The 14687-nt window shown below is 39.1% G+C and overlaps 1 non-coding gene across 1 annotated transcript; it reads right to left on the reverse strand.

Annotated features, from left to right (window-relative positions):
* Positions 1-68: 68 nt before the first annotated feature.
* On the reverse strand, positions 69-14503 carry LOC131781688 (uncharacterized). The gene is made up of 10 exons (XR_010718768.1): positions 13819-14503; positions 13234-13281; positions 11630-11968; positions 8768-9085; positions 8349-8604; positions 8107-8202; positions 7410-7482; positions 3480-3882; positions 2085-2414; positions 69-1152 (listed from the first exon to the last, which is right to left on the reverse strand). It is a non-coding gene; the product is annotated as an uncharacterized protein (transcript).
* Between the last annotated feature and the right edge of the window lie 184 nt (positions 14504-14687).

Raw genomic sequence — 14687 nt, forward strand, 5'->3', positions numbered from 1 at the left:
AGCCACCCCCTGCCTCGTTTAAAATTGCTTGCAAAGGCGGGAAAAAAAAAACACTGCAATTCGGTGCATAAACATTTTATTCCAATTTCTTGACATTTTAAAATCATGGTATGTTGCTAACGTTAATATTTGGTGCTTTATTCGTGGCCGTGTTACATTTCTTCGACTTACTCATATTACGATAGTTTTCAAGATGGTCTATAAGTGTTTGGTGAAGGAATGGAGAAATTTCCATACATTATTTCAATTACAATTGGCGGAAGTAAAAAGGCTGAACCATAGCGTATACATCGTTTACAACAGTTACACCCTCTTACACATTGCTATCCAATTACCGTTCGCTTTTCGTATAGATTATATATTAAACACTATAATAACATTGAGTGCTCTTCCACAAGATAAATAATTTTAAAATACCGCTGAGCCTGCGATTATTTGCTTAAAAATTTTTTGTCTGAAAGCGTATTCCTCAAGTAATGCAACAGCACAATACCCAGAGGAAAGGGTAAACTAACCTGACCGCACTACTACTCACAAAGAAAAATTAATGATCGTAATGATATTTTACAGGGAGTTAAATACCAAACTTTCAAGAAATACAGCAATAAAAGTGGTCAAACATAAGACTGACCGACCTAGAATGACTTAATATTCCCGCGAAACGCTTAAATAATCCGAAACTTCCATGATGCCACGCGAACCTCTTCGACGTGCCATTAGAATATTAATTTCTGACTAATTCGTTCCCATGTCACTTAAAAGTCAGACATTACATTTATGCTGGGAAGGTGTTATGTTCACCGTGCTGATCTCCTTCGATGCATGAAGCACAAAATAGCCACTACCACGCTTAACATGCGCAGATGCTGTTTCCGCTGGTCTCCTTCGACGCATGAAGCACAAAATAGCCACTGCCATGCTAAACCTGCGCAGATGCTGTTTCCACTGACCTCTTTCGACAAATAACCAAATAACCAAATAAACAAATAACCGCTATCAAAACAAGAAGGGCAGGAATCAGGATCAACAGATTTCCATCTGTCGTTGAGGCACTGCTACTTGTTGGAGACGCAACGTGTTTAACAGGGGAGTGGTTTGTCCTGTTTGATCCTGTAGTTGAGGGCGGTGTCGATGGCGGTACACCTGTGGACCCTGAAATTGTAAGATAATGAGGTAAACTCAGTGATATCGATCATGTTAGACATTTTTCCCTTGTGCGGTGTAACTGAGTTAGCTAGTTTGTTGTTCATGTTCAAAGGACTATACGCCAATCGCGTACTATTAATGTGACAAGGCATTTCCCAGGATGAAACCGAACCCTTGTGCCAGCAGGCTGCTAGACAAGTAGCAGAATTTTGAGCTAGAATGGAAGTTGACTCAAATTCTTGCTATAACATTAAAACTTTTGCATGGATCGAACTAAGTTGTAGTCTGAGTGATATAGAAAACACGGATATACTGCCTGCAGCGCGCGAAAACGCAAGTGACCAGATGGTTTCAGTATGCAGCTAATTGGTTGAAAAGGTGGCACAAGATCTCTTGACCAATCACAGAGAGTAGCGGGGCCAACTCCTTGTAATCCCGAATTATCATCACTTTGTTGGGTAATTTGGTGCATTTTGCTGGCTGAAACAGAGATTTTGGCGGGCTAAGTTGTATTTAAGCCCGCTCGCACGCTTGCTTAATTATTGGTACTGCTTCGTTGTCAATTCTTTCAGTTTTATAAACTCAATGCCTTCAAAAGTAATAAAAATAGTAATATCATTTATGTTCTTGGGCCTCAAATGTTTTGGGCCCCTCACGACGTCATTTTAGTCCCCTCCCCTCCCCCTCCCCCCCCCCCCGCCACCCCAAGCGGCTCAAGTCGGAAAATGGCTCTGAGTCAGACCCAGGCCCAAAACATATCATGATGCCCGCAAACATAAACTCTATTGTTGCTTTATTTTCGACACTCAGTCGAAAGTTGCTCAATAAGGGCATCAACGATGGAGTCTAAGGTAAATTCGAAGGATTCCAGAGGAAAGAAGTCTGCGCTAAAGATTAATTGGTACTGTCCATCAATCAAAAGTTAGAACAACAATTACCTGATTTACTGTACACGAAGATCTTAATGGAGTACACTCGTGTCGTTCCCATGCTTCCTCTGACATTCCCAGTTCTCAAGTCAACCTTGATATTAAACTTTAATCCATTGTCACTCTCCATGACTTCCGAGAGAATTAGCGCCCCTCGCTTTACTTGTAATCGGTTCAAGAAATCGCCGCCATTCTCTTTAATGCAATCGCCAGTGTCACAGTAGGCAAGCTTGCTGCCGTGAGAATTTTCAATGAAAATGCTTTTGACATTTTCCCATGGTAACATATCTTGGAACACTTTCGTAAGGTTCAAATCTGTCCCTTTCTCAGCCGTGATACCTTAAAAAGAAAAGGAAAATGTTTCTTTTAAATGGGAGTAAGACAATGTGTGTATCGGTGTCTGGCCAGAAGGCTTGTGATTATTCCAAGGTTTTGACCGCAATTTACTTCAGTTTTTAAGTCAAACAAGTCCAGTCACCGTAAGGCTTCAACTCTCAGAAGAGATTTACACGCAACTTCTCCTCAAAATATCCATACATTACTCAGAAAACAGGTAATAAGAATACTCAAATTTATCAGGTACAAGTTGTTCTTTTGATTGAACACAAAATTATCCTAACTTATTGACAAGGAAATGTATGACAGCTAGAGGGGAGAATTTACGATCAGATCTTGGGAGTTACAGGTTTGCATGCTTTTTTTCTCCTTACATAAGCTTATTGATTGTGCTGTTTTTGAATCAAAATATAAGGGTCTTAATTGACAGCTGTGGTGACAGTTGTACAACAGCCACTAGTTGTCATCACATATACATTGTCGCGGAATAATCGAAACTTGCGTGCACCTCGTGTGCCACTTTTTTGTTTTTGCTTCATTTTGACGTCATCTGAAATCTGTTACTAAGCTAACGCTTGGCAACATAAAATCTATTTATGTTATAGTCTTTACATGATAACAAAGCAAAAATATTGTTAATGGTAGCATGTTCTATGCGTCTTTCCTCCAAAAGAGGAAGACAAAAACATCAACATTGGAGCTTCCATATCGAAAACGAAATTAGAAGCGTGAGCGAGAAGTCAGCAAAATGTATATATAGAAATCGTTCGTGAGCAGCTTGAAGCAATGAACCGAAAAATGACAATAAGGTATTGGGCCGTGAAACGGCTGTTAAATCAAAAGAGTATAATATTTTGGTTAAATAATCGAGTGTTGTAAGAATCATTCAAAATGTCAAGGGTTATTCAGCTAATCATATAATACTAAACAGACGCACAGCCACATGAGATCTATTTGTAAACAAAGTAGACCTTGAATACGATGATTAGCATCAAGGAAGGTCATTCGTAACATTGAAAGAATATACAATATAAGTTTTCTCGCGAGAAGCAGTAAAGCTGAACTTACACTCAATAAAGTTGATCTTCACTTCTTTATAAGCCACAAAATCTTTATAGTGGACTTCACACATCAATCAGCTGTGTTTGTTTGTGCTGTCCTTTGCCGAAGCTTTCACTGTCACTGCCACCATTGAGACGTTCTCCACAGTGATGCCGTTTGACAACAATTTTTCCTTGATCAAACACCCTTGCCGTTTTCCACAGTACGAGAAACAACTCCATTGCTTTTCTTCCGCATTATAAACCTTCCATTCGACCTCATGAACTCCATTTGGCTTCAGTAAAGTCCCACATGTTAAAGTTTCAGGCTTCTTGAAGCAAACGTCAACTGTTATGGTTCCTAGAGGCAAAGAAAGCCACAACATAAACAAAAATAAAGAATCTGTCCAATTATTTTCTCTTGCTGGAACCTAACAATGACTAAAAAAACTAACAAAGAGTTTTATGCGGCTCAATTAACAGATCGAGCATCAGAATGCGAAATCAGAGCTCTATGGGTTCCCATTCCTCGCCTGGAAGTCAGAATTTAATGACAAAGGCTTACCTTGGTGCTTTGACTCTGTGTTATACCAACAAGAAAGGACGTTATAAAATAATTCAAATAGTACGCGCGCTCTGATTGGCCATAAAACCATTTTACATGAGCTTATGTAAACACGGTTTTCGTTCCTCTTTCATTAGTTATTTTATAAAAGAAATGTAAAATGGTTTCCGTGTTTACATAGCCTGATGTAAACACTTGGGAGGTTGGGAGAACACTCGATAAGCTGGAAACCACTACGCTTCGCGTCATGGTTTCCCACGCTTATCTCGTGTTCTCCAACCTCCCGCGTTTTTACATCAGGCTATGTAAACACGGAAACCATTTTAAATTTCTTCATTATCTCATTTTCCGGAAGACCAACCTTGTCACTAGAGCACTTTCCATTTCAGCCTAGGTTTGTGGATTTCGACATTTTTCTCAACGCAAAAAAATGTTTATTTTTCAAAGTTCAATGATCGTCTAATACTCCAAAAGGCGGGATTCTAACCATTCAATATTTAACGCTGATAGATTTCGAATCTTTTCTTAGCACAAAAGACTGTTTATTTTTTTTTAATTAAGTTTTCTAAAAGACAAAGACGGGATTTTAACCGATTAATATTTAACGATTCGCAAATACATAATACCAAGAACCGTATCTGCATAAATGCAACAACTCAAAAATATCATTTTACCTCAAGAATATGCCTTGGTCGGGGTGTGAAAAACTGTAAGCATATGTCATAACAGTCTATGATCACCCAATTAGTAAGTGTGTATCTTCTTTCACTCTATTTGTCCATATTTCGATTATTCTTGTTCATTATTGTTTCGCATCGCCGTTGACGTCAAGATAATCGTGCGCAATCATGAAAAGTCAAATATATTTCTTCCAATCTCACGTTGTCCCTTTCATTGAGGAAAGGTAGGCAAATATATCAATGCGTTATCAAAAAATGCCATAAAGTATAATTTTCTTTTTTTCAACTGCGAGAAGAAATCGAAACCTACATTCGCAAACATGAACTTCGCTAAACGGCGATCATGATTTCGCGGCTCTGGCACCATAAATTACCAATGCGCTAGGCAAAACGACAATGATAAAACAATGGAGGCGGAGTGCTGCTTCAGTACAAGAGTGATAACTAGAATAGGGCAACTGATCCTTGTGCAGGAGGAGGAGATGAAGGTATGATCAAGTTCCTGAAACTGTGATCTAAATACACTTCCCTTGTAATGAATTATGAAGTGATACTTACGTCTGAAGACAGTTAGGATTAATATCATCCACACGCAACTTTTATCAGGATCATTCATGTCTGAAGAATTTCGAATAACTTTGCTAACCGACCAGCACTTTATTTTTAACTGAAGATTCTGACTTGGTTCTTCTATTAATATACAGCTCTCAAAGGAACGTCAAACCCCTTCATAATCGAAAATGAAATTGGAAGCGGAATTGCAAAGTCAGCAAATAATATATAAAGAAGTTATTCCTTAGCCGAAGGTGAACGTGTGCAAAGAAAAAAGAAAAATTATAAAGTCTATATAACAAGGCACTAAACTACATGACATTCTTCTTATTTTGACAAAAGGTAAAACAACCATAGGTAATCAGCTACATTTTTCGACATATGTTCAGGCAGTGTTTTTGATTTCCTTATATTCCCGATACGATATCGTTTTCATTTTCCCAAGGTTAAGCATTTGTTGACGTATCTCAGGCAGCGTTTTTGATTTCGTGATATTCACGATATCGTTTTCATTTTCCCAAGGTTAAGCATTTGTTGACGTATCTCAGGCAGTGTTTTTGATTTCGTAATATTCACGATATCGTTTTCATTTTCCGAAAAGGTAAAAAAAAAACCAGAGGGTATTAGCAACATTTTTCAACATATCCTCAGGCAGTAATTTTGATATCCTAATATTCTCGATACCGTTTTCATTTTCACAAAAGGTAAAACAACCAGCGTTGACTGGCTACATTTTTCGACATAATTTGCTTAAGCAGTGTGTTTGATTTCACAAAAATCACTCACTCGTAAATTTATACGTAGGAAATAATGTTCGAGTCACAGGGATTTTATCTTGGTCCATATGTTGTGTTAGAGAAAGTGTATATAAACACGGTACTCAAGAGCTAATATCAGCTTGCATCAGACAAACGGCAGCAAGTCACTAAAAACTTTCATAGTTTGTAGCCCAATATGTCCTGATAATTGTGGTGTAGTTTTTTTGTGAAAATGTATTTTAGTTTTCGAGAAATTATTTTTTTCGTTCGACCGCTCAAATATGCAAATGTAACGAATATACTTGACCTCCGGTATTTCTGTCAACATAAGCCTTTGTTTTATCATATAAAACCGAAAAAATTAGATCAAAACCGATACCGCATGCAAAACTGTCAAAGCCAATACATTTTCACATCCCAGTTATTAAAACTCTGATCGATCTGATACAGTGGTGACAAGTGGAGCATACTGAGTAAACTACTCTAATTTTATTACAGGATTTATGAATGCCATGGACTTGGCATTCGTATCTTCTAGTATCTGCTTAAATTAACAGCTGCTCTCTCGAGGACCTCGAGCGTGCTATCTCGAGGACCTCGAGCGTGCCCTCTCGAGGACCTCGAGCGTGCTCTCTGCGGACTCAGCAGCTGGTAATGGAGCCTAGTCAAATTAAGGAAATTCGCACAAAAGTCCTCTAAAGGATTGCAATTTTGCAGTCGCAAAAAGCTATAGCTCTGGAAAGTTTCATTGAAAATCCCTAATCTAACATTTCCATTTGCGAACTAAGACCTGAAAGTTTGGAGATTCTATTGGAATGTTGAATCAATCAGTCACGTGTGGCCTGTAACTTGGTCATCAACTTCGAGGTGGTGTTGATAAAGAAACCCTGGCAATGTTCCATACTTTGCCTTACCCTACTTGTAGCCGTACCCTCCCCCTCCCCCAATGTCGGTCTATCTTCTTTTCTGGCTTAACCTATCAGTCTTTTAGCCCTATAACTTCCAAGATCTGATTGTTTATTCTCCTATAAGACAACTTTACAATGTTTTGGGAATGAGTTACGAGGATTTGGTGTTAGATCAAGACAACAACTTCTACCTGATAACTTTGAGTGTTCTCAATACCTCTGCTGAATGATGCATGGATATAATAGGGAGAAGTTACATGTTGATCACTTCCGAGAGTTAAAGGGTTAAAAAAAAGGACGGAAAGAGCATAAGGAGATCAGTCATTCTTCATTGCGTGAGGGGGGGAGGGGATCAAAAAATTTTGAGGAGTATCACATGGTTTTCAGGGGGAGCGGAAGGGGATCAGTTGTCGCCAATAGAGTATGAGGGAGGTATAGAAAATTGACAGGCATAAAAATTTTACAGAGCCTTTTGAGGGATCAGGTAAATTTTACCGTTAAACAGTCAAACTCCTCCGACCCCCATCCTCTCCCCCCTTCGTAAATATTGACCGGTTTTGTCACACTTCTAGATGTGTAACAAAGCACACCTTTAGTTGTATTTTCAGAACACACCTTTCCAGACGCACAAACTTACAACATATACATACATTCACATAATTATTTACACAAAACACCAGCAGTGGTCCACAAATGGTTCGTTGATCTTTTGAAAACAATTTATATACAACAGTTTAAATAACTATTCCGGATAACTTCACAAAATTTTGACTTGTACTTGTGTTACAGTAACTTCTTTGAGAAAGCAATGATCATTCTTAGAACATTTTAGAAGAAAGTCAATATCTCCATTGTAAAACACTATTGATTACAGCTTGTCTAACACTCATGTATGTTTACCCAACTGCTTTGCACACTTCCGTTACTTCGAAACGTGCGGGGCAAAACATTGTTCATTAACAAAACGTCTTAGGCTAGACAAACAAAGCAAAACCATTAAATTTGGAGAAGTGTGAGCGTGGAACCAACAACATCAAATTGTTCATGTTTCCATTTGAAACTCAACATTGCCTTTGAGTGTTAAGTTGAAGAGAAGATCTGGTGACGGAAAACATGAAGCCATTCAGTAAAATTTTTAGAGAAATTTAAGTTGATATCTCAAGCGACGATTGCTGGGCGTCGCCGTCCTTACTGCTCAAGGCTCCCAATGGAGTCAGATGCTAAATAAGGAACCAGTCCTCCAACAAGGGCTATGTGGTCCCGTCCTCTTCTCTCCCTCCCATCCCACCTAAAATTTTGATTGAGACCTTAGGTAGGGTAGGAAGGGAAAGAGATGACAGGGACAATACACAACGAACCTCTTCATCTGGCATACATTTCTCGCCCGAGGGCTTAACTGTGGACCTATGCGCCAGGTTCTTTTTAAGGCTTCACGGTCCATTCCATCTAAGACGCCACCAAATAAAAATTACAGGAACCAAAACTGCAAGAAAAATGGTAACTATTGCACGAACAATGCGTTGGGTTGCAGATGCTGCGGCGCTCTTGGATGGAGATCCTACAATGCTCTTGGTTGGATGGCCGGCAAAGCTCTCAGATGGAGATCCCGTAGGTCCGGAAGAGGGGGAACCCGGGCTGGAATTGGCTGTTCCTGTGATGGGCAAGGCAGTGGGTGTAAGACTATTTCGGCCTGCAAGAAAACAAATTAAAGGGGTAAAACCGAGAGTGGAAGAACCCAGTCTTGATGGCGTGCCTATTTGAGAATGATCCTTATAGCAGTAGCATGACGCTAATAGTGTAATAGTGCTTGTCAATAATACGCATCTTAACATTCAATAAAGTGAATCGATTACCTTGAGAACTGTTGACGAGGACTTTTATGGTGTAAAGACGCGTTGACGTAGCCGAGACTGTCTTCGCCTTCATCCTAAGACCGCTATCACTTTCCTCAATTCCAGTCAGGAACAGTGACCCACTTTGGACTGTCGTTCTGTTCCAGAGAACAGAAAGCGGACCGCTCTTGTTTCTTGCGCAAACTTTGCTTTTACAATAGGCAAACTCGATTCCTTCAATGTCGAAGAGGCGAACGTCGTCAACTTCCTTCCAAGGTATTACGCTTTCTAAGAACTTAGACAGGTTCACTTCACCATCTGTTTTGTGAGCAGTGATGCCTTGAAAAAGATGAAAAATGGAAGATAAAAGGTAAGCGCGAATATTTTATTCTCAACAACAAATGTTACTAGAAACCAGCTTTCTTGAACCACGCTATCCTGAACTATTTATTCCTGTGGTACGAAAGAAACGACACGGAGCGGCAATAAAATTGTATGATTAAAAACTCTTAACTCTTGCATGGGGGTATGCTACCATGTAGCCTCAATGAAAGTTATTTCAGTTAATTCACGTCGGTTTATCTTCTTTCCTGGCTTAACCTATCAGTCTTTAAACCCTTTAACTCACAAGATCTGATTGTTTATTCTCCCCTCTTGCTGCTACACATTACCTTGGGAATGAGTTACGAGAATTTGGTGTTAAATGAAGATAACAACTTCTACCTGATAAAGGGGTAAGTTTATGAAGAAACTGTGGTGCTGCGTCGGTGGGAGAGTATAACAGGTAATTTAGTGTTAACAACTGAGTTGAAAACGTAAATTAGCCACCGTAAAGGGCAAAAAAGCTGACGTTTCGAGCGTTAGTCCTTCGTCAGAGCGATTATCGAAGGGTTAACGCTTGAAACGTCAACTTTTTTACCCTTTACGGTGGCTAATTTACTTTTTCAACTCAGTTGTTAACTGTAACGATAGGATTTTTAAGTTATCAAGTTCTTTCATGCTAGCGCTTAAAATATATAAAATTCAACGTAGAAAGCTTAGTTCAGCAAAGCGTAAACGCTACCAGTTCTCCTTCAATCACCCGTAAACAGTTGTTATTAGTGTTAAACTGTAACAGCCACCTGTCATGTCCTTTTGTGTAATTGTTATCCACCGGAACTCTTTAAAAGTAATCAATGTTGTAAAAGGCGAAATTCCTGCTTAGCCAATAGTGTAGTAGATTACATGATTCTTTAGATTATTCATGGTATTACGTTATCCATGTAAGTTAGGCTTAAATAGGACTGTTTTGTAAAGCTTAAGAGAGGAGAAGAAAAAAAGAGGAGAAGAGAGACTTAACGAGAGAAAAGAAGAGCGGGGTCGAACCAGCCCTGGCCAGGTCCGTTCTGGTCAAAATTGTAGTAGAGCTTGCAGAATAAATCTACGTTGGAGCCAACCCTGTTGTTGTTAGTCATTCTCTCAAGGATAGTCAGCAGCCGTAATAGATTCCGGTCCTTCCCGCAGCCAGTGAGTGCCCCCAAGGAAAGCCTTTGCCCAGAAGGAGTTTTTAAGAGTTGTCCCCGTCCGTCCGTTTATTTGTGAAGGCAAAAACCTGTTTTCACATAACACTAAATTAACTTCTACCTGATAAGTTTGAGTATTCTCAACACCCCTATACTGGTTAATGTATCGATATTATAGGGAGATCAGTTACACAGTTAATCACTTCTGGTCATTGCGCAGAATGCCGCGACATATCCGCAACTTTTAAGGACTCACCAGCGATAAATTTGAAACTGGATTGGCGGAACGCGCGCCACACAATAGAGAAAATGGCACGAAAATCACGAGAGGGGTGCATGTTTTTCTTGTTTTCACTAAAATCGCTTTGAATAAACCACTTGTACCATATGGATTTCGAAGAAGAGACATTATAGGGGCCCCCTGTACCTTCTTTGCTGTTGCTTTAGGACGTCCAGAAGACATATCAAAACGGGTATAAAAACTCACTTTTTTTACATATTGTTAGAATGGGAAACAGCCCTTTGCCTACTTATGGACGTAATTCTGTGAAAGAAACTCTTTTGCTGTTTTACCATACGGTGATTTTAATTTGATTGTTAGGGAAACCTTATGGAAAATTGTGGGAGATTGCATAGAGTGGAAGTTATATTAAACCGTGATTTTCTGGAAATGTCTCCCATTGCCTCGGCTTTTCCGCTAGCTTTGTCTTCCATGAGCTCCGGGGGGGCCCCTTTTTAAAACTTCCGCGGGTATGTTAATTTTCTCTAGCTCCGCCTCCTCTAACAATGCGGCACACGATCGGTTATTTGTGCTGAAGTTGATCAAGAGGCGCTAAAATAAACAGTTTACAACAGCTTTAAAAAAAGGAATTAAAGATGAATTGTAGAAGAACGACAAATTAAACAGTTGAGCATCGAAACTAACCAATGCCGGTAGTTTAAGGGTAAAAAACCAATGCCGGCAGTTTATGGTTTGAAAAAAAAAATAACCAGAAAGAGTCGAAGTTATAGGAGAAGCGGGGGGGGGGGAGAGGGGGTTGGAAGTTTTTTAGGGAATATTACATGGTTTTCAGGGGAAGCAGAGGGGGATCAGCTGTCGTCAATAGAGTATAGGGGGGGGGTATAGAAAGTTGACTGCCTATTAACTGCCGATGAGGCTGGGGGGGGGGGGCTTATGAATTTTACAAAGCCTTATGGGAGATCAGGTAAATTTTACTGTTACACAACCAAAATTCTCCGACCCCCATCCTCTCCCCCCTTCGTAAATATTAACCGATCCTTACGATGATGTTTTAGATATATACACATATATCTTTAGTGTTGTTACATGGTACGCTGCCTTGTTATCTCAAAAGCATAAAATCACAGGCGTTCAACTTACAATAAACAAAGTTGATTGTCACTTCGTGGGGTAGGGGCGTGTGACCCTCGAATTCAACTCTACAGCGTAATCGGCTCTGATTGTCTGTACTGGTCTTTGATGATACTTGTAGAGTTATGGTGGCTTTCACGACTTGCAAAACTTGGATTCCATTAGATAACAGTGCTCTCTTAATTTCACACCTCATTTCCCTGTTACAGTATCCGAACAAAGCCCAATGACTCCTTCTCGGGTCATATGCTTTCCATTGGACAAAGTCAACTGTTCCATATGCCCCTTTAAGAATCTCGCAGGTTACGTTGAAGGGAGTATCATAACAAAACTCCTTTGTTTCAGTTCCTGAAGGTAACAGAAATTATATCAGTTTTAAAAAAACGTTCCAACGCGAAGAGGATAAAGAAAATTGACCTCGTTTATTTGCCACAGTCTCAGGTACAATAGCGATAGATAATGCAATTTTCAAGGTTTCGATTTACCCTCTACATCCTAACATCAGCGGATATATTCTCCATACTGTTCCCGATATATTTTCAAGTTTCTGAAGGAGAAGTTGTTTAACAATCAAGAGCTAATTTGGTTGATGACTGTTTCCTTTATTTTCGTGACCTTAATGTTTGATTCAGTTATATTTTGAGGGTTAAGAGGGTTAATGCTGATATGAGATTATAATGATAGGGATGAAGATTGAATACGACCAATTATATTTAATGACCACTTGCGTCATCGACTTCTTCTCTTAAGCGACCACTTTGTGATCCCTTTGTTTGTCAGTCAGATACTGTTCCAAAACCTCTTTCTTAAGCGACCACTATTTAAGTATTTTGAGCGTCCGCACCCGCTTTAGTGAACAGAAATTTGAAATAATTATTTTGTTTTCGTGTCACTGATGAGTGACCATCCACAAGATGGGGTTAAATCTTTGCGCCGCTTAAAAGAAATTTAATATGCAACATCCCAATCGTGTGACAATGTGATTAGAAGTGTTTATTGATAGAATGATTTTAAGGTTTAATGAGGAACATATGTCGAATAGCAAACATTATTGTCACAAAATAATATTAGTAAAAAAAACAAGAATTAATGGCACTAGGCGCCGTTCTGAAGAGTTTCAGCTCACTTGGGATAAGTTTTCTCAGAGGGACTTTGATTTTGTTTATTTGCACCAATTTGACTGATGAGATATGATGATGTGATGATCTGCGGAATTTATCAGTCTGCGGCTTGCTGGTTTTGTTTTGATTTTTCTTTTTTTCCATTTTTCTACGATAAGGGTGGTCGATCGAAAGAGAGTTGATCATACTTAGCAAATTCGCAAGTCAGGCATTACACCCGGTCCTTAGTGAAGGCGTTACGTGGCATGTACTCCGATCTTTAATTATTTAGAGCCATTGTTCTGGTACAATATCCGACGAAATTGAAGGGAAAACCACTTGTTTACGAAATTTAAGGAGATCTTTGCAATTAGAAGTCGGCTGGGAGGTAAATGTCTCGTGATCTAACACGGAACATCCACTAGAAGCAACAGAAACTGATAGTTTTAAAGCGGAAGTGGGTCATGTAAAGCATAAGTGAAAATAATTTAAATAAACAAGGCTCAATCTCACCATTAGTACGGATGGATTCATGTAGAAGTGCAGTGATGAACGCCATACCTAGGAATGAGTCAATTCAGAACATTAAAATTAATGAATTATGATAACGAAGTCTGAAATTTGCAAATCAGATGAGTTATAAAGCATGACCGAGAAAGTTTTTAGTGATAGCTAGTTTACAAGGATGTTTCCATAGCTGCATGAGCAAAAGCAAAAAGAAAGAATCCAATTTATTACGACAACCAATCAACCTTTAAGCTGTCTTTATAAGGCTTAGATTAATCAAAGTTTTAAGAGCATAGTAAAAATGCCCTTGGGCTGTGAGTCAGTTTATTTTAAACATCAACAATGTTCTGGGTCAATACAATATAGAACAACTTAATTTGTAGTCGAACTTACTTTGGTCACGTCCGAGCATTGTAGCTCGTTTCTTGAGCACAAGAATAAAATTAGATAGCAATGTAATCAGGCGCTTACGCCAGCGATAGCACCCAATTTGAGGGGAACCCTCCACCGTCTAATCCACTTCGTAAATACTTCATACGTGTATTTGCCTGTCTTCATGGAAAAAATAAAAAAGCCAAAAGACTGACTTACCGAAGAATACATCAGCGGCGCCGTAAGACTGCGCCTTAGTGCGCCAGTGCATTCTGTCACAGACAATTTGTATTGGAAGTATTGAGATCAACAGTGATAAATAATATGCTGCGTGCGAGTTGAACTTGCTTTTAAGCTTTGAGACGAAAGCGAAACTGAAAATTTTCCGTTAACTTCGTCATCATCTAGCGGTATTGTGATGGTGACACGGTTAGGGCTTGAAAGATACAAATATGCTCGGTATAACTTCCTGTTAAACGCGGCGTCGTGTTTTCCGTGACTGACTGATTTCTAAGTATAGAAAATGACCTCTCAAAACTGGGGTGCGAGCTATACATTAGCGATTTGTAAAAAGACTACAGACTCATTGCGATCTCAAAATATAAATCATGTCTGGTAGGAAACCTTAGCTATGCTCGATCTTATAGCCCTAAATTATTTGACAGTTTTCCAATACACACGGTTAGAATAAACTTAACTTTCCACCAGAAAACTGATCGCTAAAATTAGAAATATAACAGTTGAAGTGCTAAGGACTAAATACACCGGTAGTCAATTGACTGATAATATGTTTTCCACATATGGTTATTCTTCCACCGGAGTGCGATGGAATCTGATGGTCAAGAATAGAATCTAGTGTTTTCCGACGGAATGTTCGATTTTCTGATGATGAAATGTGTGAAGCATATTTCACGCATACTGCACTCGTTTGCGCTTCTATTCTCAACATAGGAGACCTAAAGCAAACACAGCTGTGATACCAATTAAAAAGTTGACTGTAACATAAAATTAATATTTTTTTTAGGAATTACCCGAATGCTTTGATATTTTTACCTTCTCTAAGGGCGCCAGTTCTCCTCTTCAGCATA

Source organism: Pocillopora verrucosa, chromosome 1 (assembly GCF_036669915.1).
Source record: "Pocillopora verrucosa isolate sample1 chromosome 1, ASM3666991v2, whole genome shotgun sequence".
NCBI classification, from domain to species: Eukaryota; Metazoa; Cnidaria; class Anthozoa; order Scleractinia; family Pocilloporidae; genus Pocillopora; species Pocillopora verrucosa.